Raw genomic sequence first — 19,879 nt, forward strand, 5'->3', positions numbered from 1 at the left:
GAATAATATATGAGTACCTGCAGTTGTACGTAGGCACTATCTGTTACACTGAAATAAACAGAAATAATAAGAGGAATTTTGCACTTTTTTTTTAGAACCAAGTACTACATAATTATAAGTCACTGGGAAATTCTAAGACAAGAAATTTGGAACAAATGTTGCTTATACTAATGTTTAATATTCAGACTGCTGGGTCAACATAAAGAGTTACAAGAGTCATTTATGCTGGCCTAATTGAAGCCTATGAAAAATATATTTATACTCAGTGGTACTCCCCTTTTTCATCTAATGGGTTTAAGTGATCTATAGATCCAGTATTTGATCAGTGCTTCTGGCTCCACAGGCTTCACATTTCGCAAACCACAACCTACTAATAAGCACCCTGCTGCCTGTTTGTTAAACAGATCAGTGCTGGCAGGCACCCAAAACTCTAGCCTTTGAAACTTGGAGCTTTTTAAACTTGCCCAGACTATTGTGTGGCAAGAAAGACAATAAACTATGAACCTCATAAATGCTGAGCAATTAAACATAAGTTAGTAATATGGATGTGGTAATAGAGACCGCTTACTTCAACCCAATAGATGTCTCATTTCTTCTTTGTATCGCCCCTGCTAAAAGCCAACTAGTCAACCATAAGCAGTTTGCATACACACTAATGGTTGAGATTTCCTTGTAAATAAGATGGTGACTGCCTGCTAAGGGAAATCTATCATCCAAGTAGCAATATGATTTTGTTTTCATGTGCAGCAAGAAAAGCATCTGCTCAAGCCCACAGACCCCCTACTTTTTAGCACACTCAGACAATTTTTGTAGTAGATGGAAGTTCAGCTCTGTGATCTGAACACCTCCCTCTCTTTCTCTACAGAAAAAATGATTTACTTTTGGAAACATTCTCAGAGGAAAACATTCTTCTTTAAAATGGAGGAGCATAAATCAGCTTTGGTTAATGACCAGTTCCAAGCCTGTACTTTGATAAAAGCTATATTCTGCATTTGTAGTATGTTCCTGTATTCTCTAAACTATGTAGATCTAGTAGTACTTGGAATACAACAGGACTTCAGTACATAGGTTCCATGGCCCGGGGAAGAACTTGAAGTAGGACATATCAACTTGTAAGATTAAGGGGTCAGGAACAGCCATGGCAGTTTGTAAAAACAAATATTTCTTTGAGTGTCTGTAAAAATGTGTACAGTCAGAAGATTATTTTGGAGGAAGAAAAATCCTCCAAAACACACAAAAGAGAGGACATGAGGGGCACAAGGTTTGACCTTTATCTGTAAAACATCATCCATCCAACCATCACATAGAACCCTATCGAGTAATCTTCACATTACCTGGATAAAATATATACTTAATGCTTGTTTGAGAATTGTTCAGACAAGAATCAAACCTAAAGTCTGAAAACAAACAAAAAGACTTCATGAGTAGGCATTGCCCTAGCACACAGGATTGAACTATTTAATTCTACTTGATTCAGATTTTCCTTGGACTGGCCACTGTACAGCTTAGTAAAGAAGCAATGCAAAAAAAAGCATCCATAGATGCTCTAGGGACCGTAAGGTTGCTCAGAGAAATGCACTCATCTAAAAGATTAACTAATTCTTCATGTTTCCTAGGATTCTGAATTTGACAATAATTGTGACCCATAAATTTAATTTAACATCATGTTTTCAGAGAAACTACTATTGGACAGAAAATATTAGGAAATGCTTCTTCTAAATGTGTTTATTCTAAATGGTGTCCTTCTAAACATACTTTGCACTTGGTAAAAAAGGAAATGAAAGAATGGAATAGACAAGATGAAGGGAAGTCTATGTTAGATACCTAACAGCTACTTTTCTAAATGTTGAAATAAGTAGTTCTCAACTGGATATTGGCTTACATGCTTCTCCATGCATCTCAGAACTATCTTAGTTGTTCAGGAAACATCCTTGGAAGGATAGGGCAGATGCGGTATGTGCTAGCATTACTGTTTTCAACAAAACCATATTCATAATCAGATGAACATTGTTTACTTCAGACAGGGCTAATACAATACAAAAAGAAATTGGTCTTTACTCACTCCAAAGTCTGCCTTTGCTGTTAAATGATCGCATTTGCAAAATACAAAGGCAATCTAAATTCTTTTTCATTGCCACGGTAACTACTAGGTTGATTTTTCTAAATAAATCATTAAAATATTTGCAGCATCCGTTTATAAAATATGGCTAAGGAAGAGACTGCTACCACAAGAGTCATAAAATAAATATATTTGGGTTGCCATGCGTTTTAGGTCTTCATATATGCATACATGGCTAACTGTGCATAGCCAATCTGTCCTTCTAGGATGAGTGACCATTTTGCTTCAATAATGTCACTTTCTGGGGAAGTAAGGGGTAAAAACATTAGGTCACTGGTATTTTCTGCTGTCGTAAATTAGAAATCCTATTAGCCGAAGCTAAAATTAGTTGATCATTTATATATATATCCCCAAGTACATATCATCCAGTGACCCCTTGGACTGGAAGAATGATCGTGTCCGTATGTCTTTGCAGAACAGAAGTTTACCACATAAGTTTACAGCTCCATAGAGATCCTTTATTTCACCATTTTGTTTCAAATGCTAACCCACAGAGGCCTCTGCAGGGATGGGGAGGGTGGTGCACATCCAGAATAATTCCATTTCCAGTTAAAAAGGCAACAGTGCCATATATGGAGGAGGTTTTAGAGTTTCATGCATTATATGCTAGGAACTAAAGCTATCCAACAAGAAGTAGCTAACAATCAGTTTTAGCAAGTACTAATCTTGGTTGAATCCAAACCTATAGTATTGAGGAGACAATCACGCTATTCCGTACTGATCCCCAGAGACTTCATGCTCTTCCAGAAGTATGCCATATTGGATACTGCTGATGTAAATTCACTTTACTGTACTAGTGTCCTTGCTAGAGTCTTGCTTTTATAAAACTAAATTATTCGTACAGGTTTGTATCTCACATGAAGTGGTCAATCTATAATTCTAATTCCTTGAATTTTACAGTGCCAGCAATCCAGACACAAGAGAAAAGCAAGTAATCAATTTCCTTATTTGAAAGCCAGAAGCACATAACGTTTATTACTAAAAAGCATGGTTAACACAGATTTTAGTGTTTCTGACCATAAAACAATGTATACTATAAGCAAGGGTGAAATTTCTAACTAATTAGCCTGTGAAGATCATATTTAATGGAACATATAAACTTAGGTGCTTTACAGACCTCTAGGGCTTAGTTCATTAAGCACATACACATGCAGCCTTTCTACTGAAACGGGATTTTGACTCATAATGCAAGGTTAAATAGAAAAAAAGAAAATAGAACAGCTTATATGTTCCAGTTCTTTTAGCTTGTAAGAAAGGAATCAAATGAAACATGACACACCTTTCTCAGCCACAGGACTCTAAGTACATTCAGCAAAATAGCTGTAATTACCCAAACCCTTCAAAAACAAAGCCAGCAGAAATTCTCAATGTATGTTGTTATCTCCCTGTATCCTGATTGAAAATATAGCTAGACAGCTCTTACAACAAAAACTTGTACACTTTTCCCCAAGCTGCCTATTGGTACTATGCAGGCTGACAGTCTTGCTATACTAATGATCTGTTACTCTCATACTGGCTCTTCAAATAGGAACAGAATTTAACCCATTGCGTAAAGCATTATTTGTCATCAGAAGCTAGAAGAGAATGGCTAACCCAGTAACACTGAATTCAGTCCAGTAATTGTTCAGTAATAATTTCTAGTAAGTTTGCTTAAGACTAAAACCATAGCATAATTACATGAGCATTTGCCTTCTTTAGTCTAAATCCATCTAATTCAATTCCTGATTCCACGCCAAACTGTAGTCCTTGACAGCTTTCTTCAGAACCAGTGTTAAGTATTGCTACCTGTACTGATACCTAGTTTATATTAGCTTGGCTATGACTTCAGCAGAATTTCATCATCGAATGCATAGAATTTGGTTCTTTTCTCTTGATGTTTCCATTTTTACATTTCAAAAGATCCATAACTAGAGAACTGTAGATATCACAGCCATAAGGTCCTGTAACCAGTACTCTTAGGAATACGTTATTATTGCAGGATAACAAAACATTACCATGTCACAACAGAGACACCATAATACTCCTGTAATTTTGGATTATGGATTTAATTTGTTTTAATGTCAGAATACAGGCCTTGATTCTGGTCTTAACAAACTTAACAATTGCATTTGTGCTACATTTTGCAATCTCTCCCAGCTAGACAGAAATCCTCAAAATTTGCTTTCCCCATTTGTTCAGGCTGATGCTGCCCTCTTCTGAGTGTACTGTATTATGACATTGACTTCACTGGAATTTCAGGACACTCAGAAAGGCAATTAGTTTATAGAGCAATCACAAAATAAGAAAAAGGAATATTTTCTTTTTAATTTCACATGCTCTCCAACTTTTATCTGATTTTATTAGAAAAGTTGAGTAAGACATTTTTAGTTCGAAGCCATCAAGGACAAATCTTGCTCTACTTCTTTCATTTCATATTCTGCCATGACAGCTTTTGGCTCCCCATTATGCAGGTAATACCAGTACCCATTACCTGCTTGCTATAGTTCCAGAGAAGCCTTCTTTTTCTCATGTGGCCTTTTGCAAATGACAGGAGATAACTGTAAAACTATTTCACTGTTCTCTTCCACATCACTTCATACTGTCTGCTGTAATGCCTGTGAGATATCTGTATTCAGTATTTTATTGTGGTTTTCTGCCCATGTGCTGCTGTTTTTACACTGACTATATGCCTTTTGGAGCAGGGAGTCTCCTTTTTTTCTGACTGTAATCAGCACTTAGTACAGTATATTCTTCACTAGAGATCCTTTGTTGTTATAATGCAACTGTTAGACTTCTACCAAAAAGAAATTATGCCAGTCACAGATTAATATCTTTATCAATTAAATTGCTGCGGGCGTATTTTGAGAATCTTGTGTAGCAGATTGTGAGCTCACCTGGATAGGCTTATTGATTCCTCATGTGACTAATATACATTCATCTCCAGTGGAGTTTGCAGTCTGGTCCTAAATACGTTTGAAGATTTGATAAATACCAAAAAAAAAAAAAAAAAACACAGAAAAGAAAGAACAGGGAACAATAAAATTCCCTTCTTAAAAAATAAAATATAATAAAAATTAAGTGAGTCAGTTTGATAGAAATGGACTCTTATTCTGTTAATTGAGGATGAGTGAATCCACTTTCTGGTTGGAATGTCAACCTTTGGAACATCCAGAACCTAAGTTTCTTACTCATTTAGAGCAAGAAATCAAACTGTAGCAGTCTAGTACAAGTCTGAGTAGAAACTTGAGTCTCTCATTCTCCCTGCCCCCAAGCTTGATTTCTATTTCTTCTTTAGTGATTACGCAGACCACTCAAAGCAGATAATTATGTTTCTAGACGTCTAAAAATATCTGCATCTTTCTTCACTAAGATGTTACTACAAAGTTTTTGTTTCTTGATGCATTTCACTTTCAGATGAGAACAGTACAAAAAATGAGTTTCAGTTCTCTTGGTTCTTCTGGCCTTGGTTCACAATCTGTGTTCACATCACCTAAGGTTTTCTTTGAATTTCACATTCAAATAAACTGATAATCCACCCAAAATACCAAGTTTGTTGTGCCTTTGGCAATATTAGCATGGGAGCTATTCATAAAGTATGCAATGGTTTTATTTTTGGTGGGCTCATCTTCACCAGTCCCACACAATTCTGATGCTTACTAACCTGTTCAGAGCAAACAGTTGCTTCATAAAGAACAAATAGAAAGCACACCCCTAAAAAGTCAGCATTAGAAGACTGTATTTTTAGAGCAGTAAAGACAGCTAAGTGAAGTTCACATGACAAAATGCCTGCCCAGACCTGTCAGAACTTGTACTTGCAGCAAAACCAGTTATTTCGAGCTTAGTTACAGATAATCACAGTAAAAAGACAATGTAAAGATATGAAACGTAGTTTAAGTAAACTGGTAACTATGATCATTTGAATATAAGCTGTTGTGCTGCAAAGATACTAATACCTTTTACTAAACAACTCAGATTATCTTTGAAGTTGGATACCATGAGTAGTACTGAACTTTGAGGTTTTCTGGAACAAAGAGTGTTCAGAGTAGTACAGGGGTCCAAATCTTATAGTCCCCCAAAGGACAGTTCTCTGTGTGCATCTGAAGCTGTGCTAGAAGAGTTGGGCAAGCACATGCTTTGAGTATGGTTTCTTCGTGAAGAAAGGAACATAACTTCTAACCAAACAGGGCAGTTTTAGAAGCGCATATTATCCTGGAACTTATCCTGTCTGTTGAAAAGGAAGAGGCTACCTTGGCTAGCCCTTGCACTCCAGGGAACACAAAAGACTTCTGTGGGCATTGTTATATTTTTTCATCCTGACAGTTAAAGTGAACACCATCAATAAACTTAGGTACCTAAGCATTTACTTAAGTATCCAAATAAATAAGCTCAATTTTTAAGAGTTGCTCTTGTGTCAATTCACAAAGTCAGTTGAAGTCACCAGAATCTCAGCACTTCCAGCAACCAGGTTTCAGAGACTCTAAAGACTTTAAACATGTTTTGAGACCTGTAAATACCTCCTTGTGCTTAAGAAGTATTGGGATTCTTTTTAGGCTAAGGGATATTTCAAAGGAAAATATATATTGTAAAGAAAGGAAAGCACAATATGCCCAGAGAGAAGAGAAGCAGACCTGTTCAAATCCTGAAAATCAGATGAAAAAGAGGAGGGAAAGTTCTTACTGCTAAGAAACAAGTATCTTGAACCTAGAATAACCAAAATTCTGAGCAGGGCACTGAATTCTCCCTCCATTGTTTGGGCACCAACACTTCAGCAAATCGTTCAGCTTTTGTCTCAGTTTTCTATCGATCAGTGAGCTAATCTTTTCTTTCAGGGTCTTGTATGAATTAATGGTGTGTGCACAGCTCAAGAAAAACACAAAGCACCAGGGAGTACTGGACTGCCTACACCAAAACTTAAAGGATCGTAAGTCAGATCCCCAAATCAAGAGATTCATAAAAATACTATATCAGTTTCCTTTTATTCATCCGAGTGTTGTGTGAACTTTTAGGATTGATTTGGTTTACTTGAGAACTAGACTCTTCACTCAAAGAAAAATGAGATTCTCCTGCAAGTCTTATTTTACTAGTACTAAACTAAGTATTATGTTAAATGTTTTAATGTCCTTTGTTAGCCTCAACACCACACAACTAGTTTTTGAGGAATATAATGAAATATATTGGCTCTTACTTCTGTTCTGTATTATTGTAAAAATGAAACATCACTTCCAATTTTGTTTCCTACTTTTTCTAATTAAATATTACTTTAAAATGAAACATCATCTGCTTCCTTCAATATATAAATTCATCATGACATATATAGCAATAATTGATGCAAAACTTAAAATCCATTCCATTGTTAACAGGCACTAAAAATCAAACAGTGCTGAGTTGCTTGTGAGGGGCTTATTACATTGAGTAAAAAAAATGAAAATAAAGGAAGAATGATCACAATCACTTTTGATAATAACAACAGAATTGTCCATATGCAAATAGTTAACCATCTGTGGCCAGAAATGTCTTAAGATCTTATTTGTTGAAATAATGTGAAATGGAATTGCTTAGCAAAAAAGATGGGGCAGAGATCTGAAAAATAAGGTGTTTGTTTGGCTGCGTGATATGAAAAATAAATGAGGATAACAGTATATTCTCAACTGCTATATCCATGAATTTAAATGCAGGACCACAAAAAGCCACCTGATACCTGGCCTAAGGGACCAATATTAATATATTAAAGATCTTTGCCCAATCAGTAATTTTGTAATAAAGACAGTGCAGCACTGGAAGTCAAACAGCCTGACCCATTAGCCTGAATATGTGAATGTGCCTGCAAATTTGCACGTGTTCTGGGAGAGGCTGTCTTTACAAAGAAGCCAGACTCAGGTCAGAGCTCCTTTTTATTTCTGTCACCTACTAGGTGTCTCAGTAAAACTTAAAAGAGATCACTGTTAAAATTCAAGACTTGTTTGGAAACCACCTACATTGTTTGATGCTTAGCTTCTATTCATTTCAGTGGTATCTGAATTACCAATTTCTCCCAGTAGCATTTGAAGCTTCATCCCCACTCTAGTCTCATTTTGGGCTCATCTGTAACTTCCGTTGTTTCCAAAGAGAGCTTAACTGGGACTTATAATTAATCCTACTATACAGGTAAAATTACACTGGCAATATCTCCGCAATTCCCTATAGCTGCTCAAGTCTATCATATCAGCTCTTCAATCTGATGGTGAATTATTTAACCACCATACCAGTGCCAGCATATCACAGGGCTCTGAAAACTTCTATTTATGTTCTGAATATGTCCGCAGCAGCTGTTGGAGTGTGAATAATGATTTCCATGGAGACCTTCCTTGCATTCCTGTAGTAAGCAAAGACTAGAAGAATTCAGATTGGGTGATTTACAGATCTGTCAACCTTAAGAGCTGTCACAATCATCATCAGAATAATTGCTTCACCAGAGAAAGTCATGATCACTAAAGTACCTGTGAGGAGCTACACTAACCATGTCAAAATAAGTTAGGGCCAAGTAACTAATTTGACACACTACAACAAACAGGGTTTTCCTTTCAGAACAGTATCGGTCAGCATTTTCAAAGAAAAAAACCCTAAAAAGTAGTTTTTAAATACATTTGAAATACACAGTAAAATCCTACAGTAATTAACATATGAATAACAAACTTAAAAGAAATAACCACATGAAAAGAGTACAAAATTTTAGCAAGCAGTATTTAGAAGGCATGAAGTCGACTTGAAGTACTTAAAACACATACACATTGAACACTTTTTTCACTTCTTTAAACATTCTCTGATGAATAGAGAGACTGAGGAAAAGAGCAAGTAATTTTGAGCAGCTTTAGTGTTCTCCAAATGAATTAACAGTCTGTTTAAATCTTGACAGAAAGTCTCAAATGAAAACAAGACGTCTTCAATCTACGTAACATCCTCAGCCTGCAGAGAACTTTGTGACAATAACTGGTTTCTGGGAACTACGTATTGTTCTGTTTTGCAGGCTACACTGTTAGAGATTAGATCAGTAGACAAAAGGTGCAAGAACTGAGTCTGCATGAACTAGAAGTCTTAGTCCTCCTTAGACTTAGCCCTGGCTGTACTATAACCAAGATTTCCTCAAATTTATGCATTAATCACCTTTGCTCCTATTGCCACAGAAACCTAGATCCAAAAGTGAGCAGTGAAAAATGGGACATACATTTTCTTTTCACTTAACTTTATGAAAACATCAAAAGGAAATCTCCTGAGGTGCTAGAAGCTAACCTCTACTCCATCAATGTTTGTCACTTCTCTCTAGCTCCTTGTTTTATGAAAGTAGATTGGTAACATGAATTGATGGGAATCTACCACTTCCTTTCATGGAAGCAAGCTACTATCTCCAGTCTCCTTAGTGCTAGTTAGCCTTTGAAAGAAGTGTCGCTAGAGGCAGAAATACAAAAACAAAACAACAAAACAAACACCAAAGCCAGCAGATTTCTAAACTCAGCTCTTCTCATTTGGAGACCTCCTAATTATGGAATAAAATTAGGAAGTATTTCAGTGCTTCTTTCTTCAGTTTTAAGATGAACTGGAGGGCAGCTGTACCATCAACTTCAAGGGACTGATTCTCACAACTAAAATTTTTGTGAAGATACTGTACATGACAAAGCTTTCTAATCTGTGATATACAGAAATCACTTTCAGTGTGGATCCAGTTCCCATTTACTACCTGTAAGTATTTACCATTGTAATCTGGTGTGAAATTGCCCTGGAGACACAGAGTGGTAACCACAACTAGAAATTAACAGGGTCACATTTCTCAAAATATTCTGTCAAATATTTTTACGGTAAAAATTAAAAGTCTTATTTCAGATACCTATAACAGGAAAGAACCCAATGGGTGCCTTTGTGTTAGCCAGCGGAGGTTGTAGCATCTTCAGCCTAGGAGTTACTGAGAACTTGAAGGTCTATGACTCAGACCTATCTGATACAACGTTGCAGATGATTTTGCGTTTGAATTTGACCCTGCTTTCAGTAAGGATTTGAGCAGGAGACTATCAGAGGTCAATTACCCTGCATCTCAGTGGCCCTGTACCCCACTGTTTTAAATATCAGGACATGATTTCTACTTGTGTCTGGTGGTTTCCATTTTGACATGTTTTGTATTATCCAGATTATGCCTTGTAACATCTCCTTACTGAGCTTACACAAATGGCCAACACACTGAAGGCGTGGCTGCATGACAGAACCATTGCTCTCATTCAGCACAGCAGGAAAGCACACGCCAAACTTTAAACCCAAGGACAGTCATACTGTCATAGCAGATAATACATAATCAGATCAGAATCTTACTTTGGATGTGAGGGTGGGGGAAATTATTTGTTTTGCTCTTTTATAATATAAAAGGTGAAATGCCTTTTTCATGAAGTGCAATGTGACTGACGTTAAGTAAATTCTGAATCACTTACCAACAACACACCAATCTCCCCAAAGCAGGACTTTTAAAATGTTCATTGCTGAAAAAGCTAGTTAGGCATTTCATACCTGTTAAATACAAACGTTTGTGTATGCCTCCCCACTAAGGTGCAATGATATCATTCTTCATAGTAGAGAAGACTAATTCCCACCAGATTATCCACTGCAGTGTGGAAGATGACAAAAAAAATATTGATGCCTCCCAAAGTGCTGTTCTAACATTGGCAAACAACATGAGTAGAACAGCATAATCAGCCAGACACACACGCCAAGACAAAGCAATATCTGGCTTCTCTGCTCGCATTAACCTGCATAGCTCCCAACACATTCAAAAAGCTGACATTGATTTTTGCCAGCTTAAAATCTGCTGCTGGTGAACACGGCTGAATATTTCATGCCTTCAGTTTAAGGTAAATACTTTTGTCCAGTTGAAGTCCTCGTTAGAAAGAAATATTCCTTTATAACTGAGCATTGCTTTATATAGCTAATGTATACAAGTGTGTGCCCAAAGCACAGGCTTCATGCTTAGAGAGATCTAAATATATTAGCTAATTTAATAAATATAAATGGCCACGGATCTCTCCCTGAAGGTAAAGAACACTCTCTTACTGAAAAAAAACTTGAAATTAACTTATCTCCATCTCCAATTTAGGCCTTGTATTTACCTCCATCATCAGTTTCAATTGCCTTTGCACTGAGCTCTCAGTTTCAATTTACTGAGTGTTAGCCCTAGGCTCCTCAACAGTATCCTCAGGTCTTCTGGGACATGCATTTCCAAGACAGTGCGCAGTTGGAAAAGCATCAACAAAATCCTGAATGAGAAATAAAGTAGACTGGTTGCCTAAAGAAATGAAGAATATCCCTAATGTTTAAAGACTGACAAGCAGATCCAAAACCATGGTGGACAAAATATACAGGAAATGTTGTTAGTGAGATCTCACTAAGGAAGAAGGTCTGATGTTTTACTCAGATAAGGAGTTGACAAGCCAGAGCGAAGTGAAAAACTGAAGCGTTCAGATGTAGACATCAAAATCATACATGTGTGGAGATTTTATGCAGTTATGTAGCTCTTACTACTACATGTGACCTTAAAAATTGCAACTTGTATCACAATAGAAGACAAAATAATATAAGTCCTGAGGGCCACTGCCAGCCTAAGCAAAGGTGATTCAATTTCAGTGTTTTCTCTGAGTGACCTCCTTGAAACAAAGGCTCATGCCCTACTTGAAGTTTCCTGTACTACGTACTAGCCCAAGCACACGAAGGTGCATTAGCAGTATGCTCCTTCTTGGCACTGACTGTATAAGGCAGCTCCATAGCTTGTAGTGAGTGAATTTTGCAGCTGGTGGTAGGAGCCAGCAAAAACCTACTGTCCAGATGGACATTAAATTTGCATTATTTATAATATAACAGAAAGTAAATAAACCTCTACTGAAGTGACTTATATTAGGGACTTGCACTCAACAAGTCTGAAGCAACTTTTATCCAGAGTGCTTAGATGCTGAATGTTTTATTCATGCATTGAAAAAAAAGTTATGCTGCTCCTGATCACAATTAAGCCTTACATAATCCAAATACATGAAAAGAATTGGAAAGTCCAACCCTCTTCATTGTTTGCTAAGTTACGTTTCATAAACCCATTTAGGATTCTACTACTTCAGCATAAATTGTGTAAGGATCCAGTCTGCTGAAGTTTTGCTACTTGTAATGCAAAATAATGGAAAAGATGCAGGTCACAAGCTAAATTTGCTAGTGAAAAAGCAAACAAATAGTCACTGGGGAGGTAAGCCACTAGGAGAGGCCAGGCCTGAATGTTATCACACACACAGTCAAATGGGTTCCCTATAGTGTTCCTCCCACGTGCTAGTCAGCCTTGGAAATCTTGAATCACACAAGCAGTTAAGTTTCATGATGTCAGTCCCTTTCCCAACTTCATAGAAAAGGCATTCTTAATATTGAAAGTTTTTTTTTTTTTTTTAGCTTTGCAGAATTGACAAAAATACTGTAATGAAAAATTAGTAGGTGTGCCTATTTTGAGGGGGGGAGGGAAGAATAACCTGAAGTGAGAAACAGTACCTTTGAAAATAATAGCCTTTAGGACTGTAACTGCATCAACTGGTTTTCTCATGGAGGCTTTAAAATATGAATAAAGCCCTCTGAAAAGAAAAACACGTCACTGGGACATTTTTTCCTCTTACAGAATGACAGAAATTGGGACATTCTTAGGCCCAAGCTGTAAAACAACTGGTTGCTTCCTCACTTCGTGAAAAGTGTTGTATCAGCCTTTTGATGTTGCTTCAGTCCTTCTCGAAGCCAGCTGTGATTGAGTCTATGAACTTGTTTTGTGGAGTACAGCATCACACCACACACCAGCATTTTCACAGGGCAAGCAAACTGTACAGCACAGTGTGTTTGAGACACAAGGTCACCTGCTTTACAAATTCATCACTCATTCCTAGATTCCACATTATTAGACACAGCACAAGCTTCACTGGGAGAAAAATTACTAAATCTGCCATGACAACTTTGCTGTAGATTTGCTAATCCAGTAAAATAAGACACAAGTTTAATAAGGTTCAATTGAACAACATATCTCAAATAGGGGATTTTAATCACAGTTAAACAGCTATTTGATGGAGATGACAGTTCCAGCCTAACAAGCAGGTACTTCAGCGGCATACTGCCCTGAAAGCAGCAATGCCTGCAGTAGTATATCACTGCTGATTCTCCAGCATGCCTGATGCTGGGAGCAGCCATGGGAAAATGCCCTGTAAGGCTGCATCAGTGGTGGCATGAAAACGATATAATCAGCAACTAGGAAGAAGATAGATCTGAAGTTTTCATTTTTTTCTTCAGGTATTCGAGGTAATGAGAAAAAACAATTACGAAGAATAGAACTAAAGTCACCGTGGAATAGAAAAAATGATAGATTTCACTATTAAATCAACACCATATCCTGATCAGCAAAATTACTGCCTGCATTCAGTAACAGCCAGGGCCATTCTGATTGCAAATAAAAGTGTGGGATAAGCAAAGCACCAAGGAAGGAGGAAGAGAAAACTCCAAGGTGCAGCCTCAAAAAAACTCTGGTTTCACAAACCTGAAGGAAAAAATAAGACTTCAAGTAGTACCTGAAGGAGAGTTTGAGCTAGGAAATTGTTTCCTGTTATTTGCCAACTCTTTTGCTCTGAAAAGCAGGACTTGCATTTATTTACCTTGGAAAAGAATAATATGGCAACTTTTTTTTTGTTTTTCACTTTCCAGAGTATTTTTGTTCTCTGCTTTGTCAATGGAAGAGTTTTATGGGAGTGATTGAGCATTCACTGTCATTTCCAAGGCTCTGACCATTGACCAGTGCTGAGAAGGAGCAGAAGTAACATATTATATCCAACTCCCTCTTTAAACTGTAATTTGAATACAAATAAAATAATATAAGCTCTTAAGTACTTCTAGATGCTTGCCAGTCATTTAAAAATTATCTCAGAATGGAGTTACATTATTACATCTGAAATAGTTATTAGAATTTGAAACTAGGCATAAAAACTATTTGTGAGTAAACAGCTCAAGCATTTGGCATGACATCGAGGTGTTCTGAGATCGCGATATGATCTTCACCCAGTATAACATGTCTCAGCTCCACCAACTTTGTACTATAGCATCAGCTGAACTTTCACAGTTCACATAAATAGTGACATAAAAGGTTTCTGATTTGGATTAATGAAAGGATATGGGATAGCCATAGATACATAGTGTGTGCTTCAAAATTAAACATTAAGCAGCACTTATGCATAAGAATGTACTGTAAATGTACTGATTGTCACTTTAACACATGCTTTACATTTGGCAGAGAAACAATACAAAAGAGTTTACAAACTGGATCTGAGCCAACAGATGGCTCCCCCAAGCCATCAGTCTCAGAATCATACCCAGTTCCCATTCCTTCCCAGAAAAAGTCTGGGAAAACAGATTGAGAAGATTCATAAATACATACACATTATTTATGTCATCATGTGTATGCATAAGTATATAGACGCTCATAAGTATATAAATATATAGAAATGTTAAGGTTGGAAAGGACCACTGAGATCATCTAGTCCAGTTGTCCACATACCACCAATACTGCCTACTAAACCATGTGCCTAAGTACTACATATACCCTCAAACCTCTCCAGGGACAGTGACTTCACCACTTCCTTGGGCAACCTACTCCAATGCCTAACCACTCTGAGAAGAAATTCTTCCTAGTATCCAACCTGAATCTCCCTTGGAACAACTTGAGGTCATTACCTGTCATTCTACTGCTAGTCACCAGGGAGAGGAGGCTGACATCCCCCTTCACCACAACCTCCTCTCAGGTAGAGAGTGATGAGGTCTCCCCTGTGCCTCTTCTTCTCCAGACTGAACAATCCCAGTTCTCTCAACTGCTCCTCATAAGACGTGTGATCCAGATCCTTCCTGAGCTTTGTTGCCCTTCTCTGGACATTATCCAGGGCCTCGATGTCTTTCTTGTAGTGTGAGGCCCAAATCTGAGCACAGTACTCAAAGTGCGGCCTCACCAGAGCTGAGCACAGGGGGATGATCATCTCCTTGGTGTGTATAAACATACAGTATGGTCTACGTGTAAAAAAATGCTTAGATGTTAAATGTTGTCTGTGCTCTTCAGGTATATAAGATCCTTACAGAAATGAAGTTCAGGCAGAACTTATTCTTTGCTCAGTGGAGACATTTCATTAAAATAACTTATATCCCACTCATACCACAATGACTCTCTCCACATCACCTCATCTCCATGGACAGAGGCAGAATCCAGGGCAGAAGGTAGCTTGAACTGAGAAAAAGCCCTTCACCTCAGTCACTAGAGCTTAATTACCGAATACCATCCTTGGTGTTTCGGCTCCTTTAAACAACAGTTAATCACTCTTCTCCCTCCCTCAATCTTATATGTCCAATTTGGAAACATTTCATTTGAGGAGCTATGTATTAGTGTGTGCTAATTTATGGCCTCTGGGAGGAGCTACAATAAGAAGAGAGTCTAGGAATACCTTCCTTATTAAGATCTGCCTGAATTCATAATTTTAAAGATTAACATCGAAGCAGATTGGGGGAAAAAAGACCCTCTGAATTATTAAGTGGATAGAAGCAGATATAGCTTAGAAGTATTGTCTTGAGTCGCACAGAGGGACAATACTTAAAACACAAGGACATATACACAGATCATCAGAGATCTTTTGAAATTATTGACTTTACCCTGTACAATCTGCATCCTGCATGAGTGAGCTAAGCAAGCAGAAAGAATCCAAACTGTGGGAAAATTAAAACAGGTGATATTAAAAATAGTCAAGACAAGGAGCACAAATCAAAATTCAGAACAATTTAGATCTGTTTGGACTTCCCATTAGCTAGAAAAAAAATGTGCAATATTGGCTTGTTTTTTCAAAATCATACAAGAGAAATAAGACACAAGAAGGGAAAGAACACTGTTGAATTCTACAATGTAATCACTATGGCAACTTGTAAAGCAGTTTCACATAGTGGTTCTAGCAGTTCCCTTATGTACTATCAAAACAAATATGTTAAACACTAAAATTTAAAGAATTGGTCATTTAATGTGTTGTATTAACACATTTAAGAGTGTAATTGCATTTAATTTGAATTTTATTTTACATTAGTGTCATACTGTAGCACTTGAAATACTCATTTAGCAATGCAGAACTGGGGAGGGGACCTGCTAGGTTACAGATCCAGTTTGACTGTCATAATTTTTAATTCCATTCAAATTTATCAGGATCAGAATTAAAACAAGAGAGGCTTTCTTGCTCCCACTACTCTAACAAAACATGATACTAAAATATCAGAAATGATGGCTTGAAGCCTTCTACTAAGTTCCTACTGGAACATACTTATTACTATATTATGCTTTTTTAAAAATCTTTATCTGTATTGTCCCGCAGTTTAAACTTTTCCTGCTTCTGTATTTATTTCACATCTAGTTTCTCGGTATTGAAAACTGTCACATCCTCCTTTCACTTTGCTAGGCTAAACAAGCAGTGAATAATGTTTCAGTGTGTATATATATAAATATATGAACACACAAATATATACAAGTATATATACACACATTACATACACAGTTTTGAAGGAATGGGATTGTCAGATAAAAGCATGGAGAAGTGTGAATTAACAAATGAGAAAAGTATAGTCTTTAGACTATTTTCTTCCTTTTGTTGAGAAAAAGGTCCATCAGTTGCATGGAAATGACATGGATATCCATAAAAATGAGATGCTTATATGTATATATAAGAATAGGAATAAAAGGAAAAGTTTAGGACAGGAAATTATGACTAGTAGTTAGAATTTGAAATAGCAGCTGGCAATTGGTATTAGCATCCAAAAAGTCACAATATTTGTCAGTTAATAAAAGTGAAAATGAATAGCAGAGCTATTCCCTTAAGAGATACTCATTTCAGGAGGTTCTATTGAACTAGGTAGTATTCACACATGAGATAAAAGAAATCTTGAATTACTTAGGATGATACTGGAAAAATACAGCCAATGAAGCTACAACAAACAACGTTTGCAGTATAGCATGAACATTTATACAAGGGCTACTCTAAAGTAATGTCCTCTGTTTTATTTTGTTTGCTCACACTGTCAGAGGAAGATGTTGGTGGGATGGCAGTAAAGGTTGAACCTTCCTACCAGTATTCGGTTCCACGTTATTGCTGTGCAACAGATGGCAGCAGAGGGGCAGTCTGACAAAATGGCGTCTGATGTGGAAGCGGAGATGAAGCAAAGGTGTGGCACTGGATTCCTTCATGTGGAAAAAATGGCACCCACTGACATTCATCAACACTTGCTCAGTGTTTATGGAGACCAAACAGTGGATGTGAACACAGTGAGCTGGTGGGTGGTTCGTTTTAGCAGTGGCAACAGCACGTCACCTCCGCTGGAAAAGATATTTATGAGTACAGTATACAGGCTCCTGTTCATTGCTGGCAAAAATGCATACATAATGGTGGTGACTGTGTTGAAAAACAGTGTTAACTAGATGAGAATTTGCTCTATCAAACAGTGTTACTGTTTTCTTTCTATCTGCTGTAGTTTCCAAAGAAATAAATAGGAGGCATTACTTTCAGAGTGACCTATGTACATACATGCTCCTCGAAGAAATAAGAAAAAACTCGTGTTTGCTTTTGTTCATTGGAGACGTCAAGAAATAATGTATTTTGCTAGTGAGAAGTAATTAGATTATTTAGGTGGCAGAGCTTAATGCATGGGCACTGACTTATCATACCAACATCAAGATGCTGGAGCATTAAACCACTGCCAAGGTTACCTCAGTAAACCTACTTCATCATGAACAGGTCACTGTGCTGCCTTCAATATAGTACCTTAGATTATACCAGCATCATCTTATTCAGAGAATAAACATAAAAAATTGAAAAGCTCTCAGGTCTACAATTTAAGTAGCCACCTTATTTAAACTGTCATGGGCTTTGAACCCTCAATGACTGCAAAATGTGCATGATCTGAAAAATAACATTAATGCAAACCCAGTGTTGCCCTTGCACTGTTCCTTGAGGAATTGAATGTGAAACAGTCCCAAGAATCAGGGAAGAACTACATTTTAATTTCATTAAAAATTAAGCATCGTGACAGAACCAACAGCAAAACAGCATTAACTGAAAGCAGCATTATTGAGCATACGGTGAAGTAATCATTTTCAGTGAAGAATGTATGTTTGAATATTTGCATGCATGTCCATATGCTTTATATTTATACATAAAAATAAAAGTTCAACAACCATTTCATGAAGTATTTCACTGCAGTACAATTTTGAAGAATTTCATTACTTATGAAAATATTGGAAAGAAAGTTACATAACACTATTTTAAAACTGTAACAGATAAGTATATATTTAATATATACTTCAAAATCTTTAAAACTTGTAAGATGACTGCCTTAGTAATGGTGTCCATACGCAAGGGATAAGGCATGCAAATAGTCTAATAGTAATGCATCAAAAAGCTGTTTAAAACTGAGGGGAGATCTCTCTCTATATATACACACATTTTATTTTTCTGGTTAAGTAACAGTTGAAAATTATGTAAAAATAGGATCCTATAATAAAAATCTCTTTAAAAGCTAAAGAAAAAACATTGCGAACATTAAGGGTTTCTTTGTGAGAGATTTTTCAAAATAAATGTCACAGGAGTACCTGGAAGAGTCATCCTAGTCTTAGAGAATTCTTGTCATCAGCTCTATATTAGCTTTTATTTATCAATTTTGATGAGACTAATTCACTACTATATTTTAAAGAACTGAATATTATATTTTAGGAAGAGTTACGATAATACAAAAATAATTACAGTGGCAACCATTAAAAAACAAACTCAGCAAACTCACCATGTGCTACTCAACACACTAGAGCTGTGGTCTCTTTCAATCTGGAGAAACTGTTCCAGAGTGTTTCAGCTGCTACTGTGTGGTAACTGTTCAAAAAACAGAAAAGATTGAATGTTACCGCTTTGAAACAACACTGAAGATATTAACTACAAGTAAGCAATTTCTACTTACATCTAATATACACAACATGCACAAAAGCTTAAGTCAAAAGAAGTTTTACTGTTTACTTCAGCAAAAGCAGAGTTAGGCTCGATCTTTTAAGACAGAGTACCAGGACAAGCATTTTAAGCTGGTATTGAGAAAAGGAGCTATGAAATCTTTGTCTCCTCCTTCTTTCAAGCGGAGCGCTCAACTCTGGATTTGTGTGAAAATTATTGTGGTTATTTTAAATAAAGTTATTCACTTGATTACAAAGAACTCAGATTTGTGGGGAAACAGACCGAATTTAGTCCACTGTCCGATTAATAAGCAGAAGAAAGGCTCTCTCTGAAAGCAGTGCCTTTACTTTTCACATGCTATAGCCTTCCACATTTTGCCACCAGGTGGCAAGATTACAGCAAAAGAAAGAACGTTACCTGTGGGATTCCCGTATTATTAGCCTGCTGCTGCCCTCTAACGGAGCAGCGAAAAATCAACAGCTTCTTGAAAGCTGAAACTCCAAAACTATGACAATGTTATTTAGGGCTAGAAAGAAAACCCTAACGACTGATCAAAATGAAAAGCAGCAGATTCCGATTTCTATGATCTCAGCAAAGTCTAACATACTTAAAAATAATCCAAAGGCTGACAAAGCATTCATTTGTACAGAGATACATCAGTAGGAATTCAAGTCAATTCATTAATATGAATGAAAGAAGGACAGAAAAATAGAAACACAGGTGACAAAAAAACTCAAAGCTCAAGGTTAAGAAAAGTCAT

This window comes from Numida meleagris, chromosome 5, assembly GCF_002078875.1.
Source record: "Numida meleagris isolate 19003 breed g44 Domestic line chromosome 5, NumMel1.0, whole genome shotgun sequence".
Lineage (NCBI taxonomy): Eukaryota > Metazoa > Chordata > Aves > Galliformes > Numididae > Numida > Numida meleagris.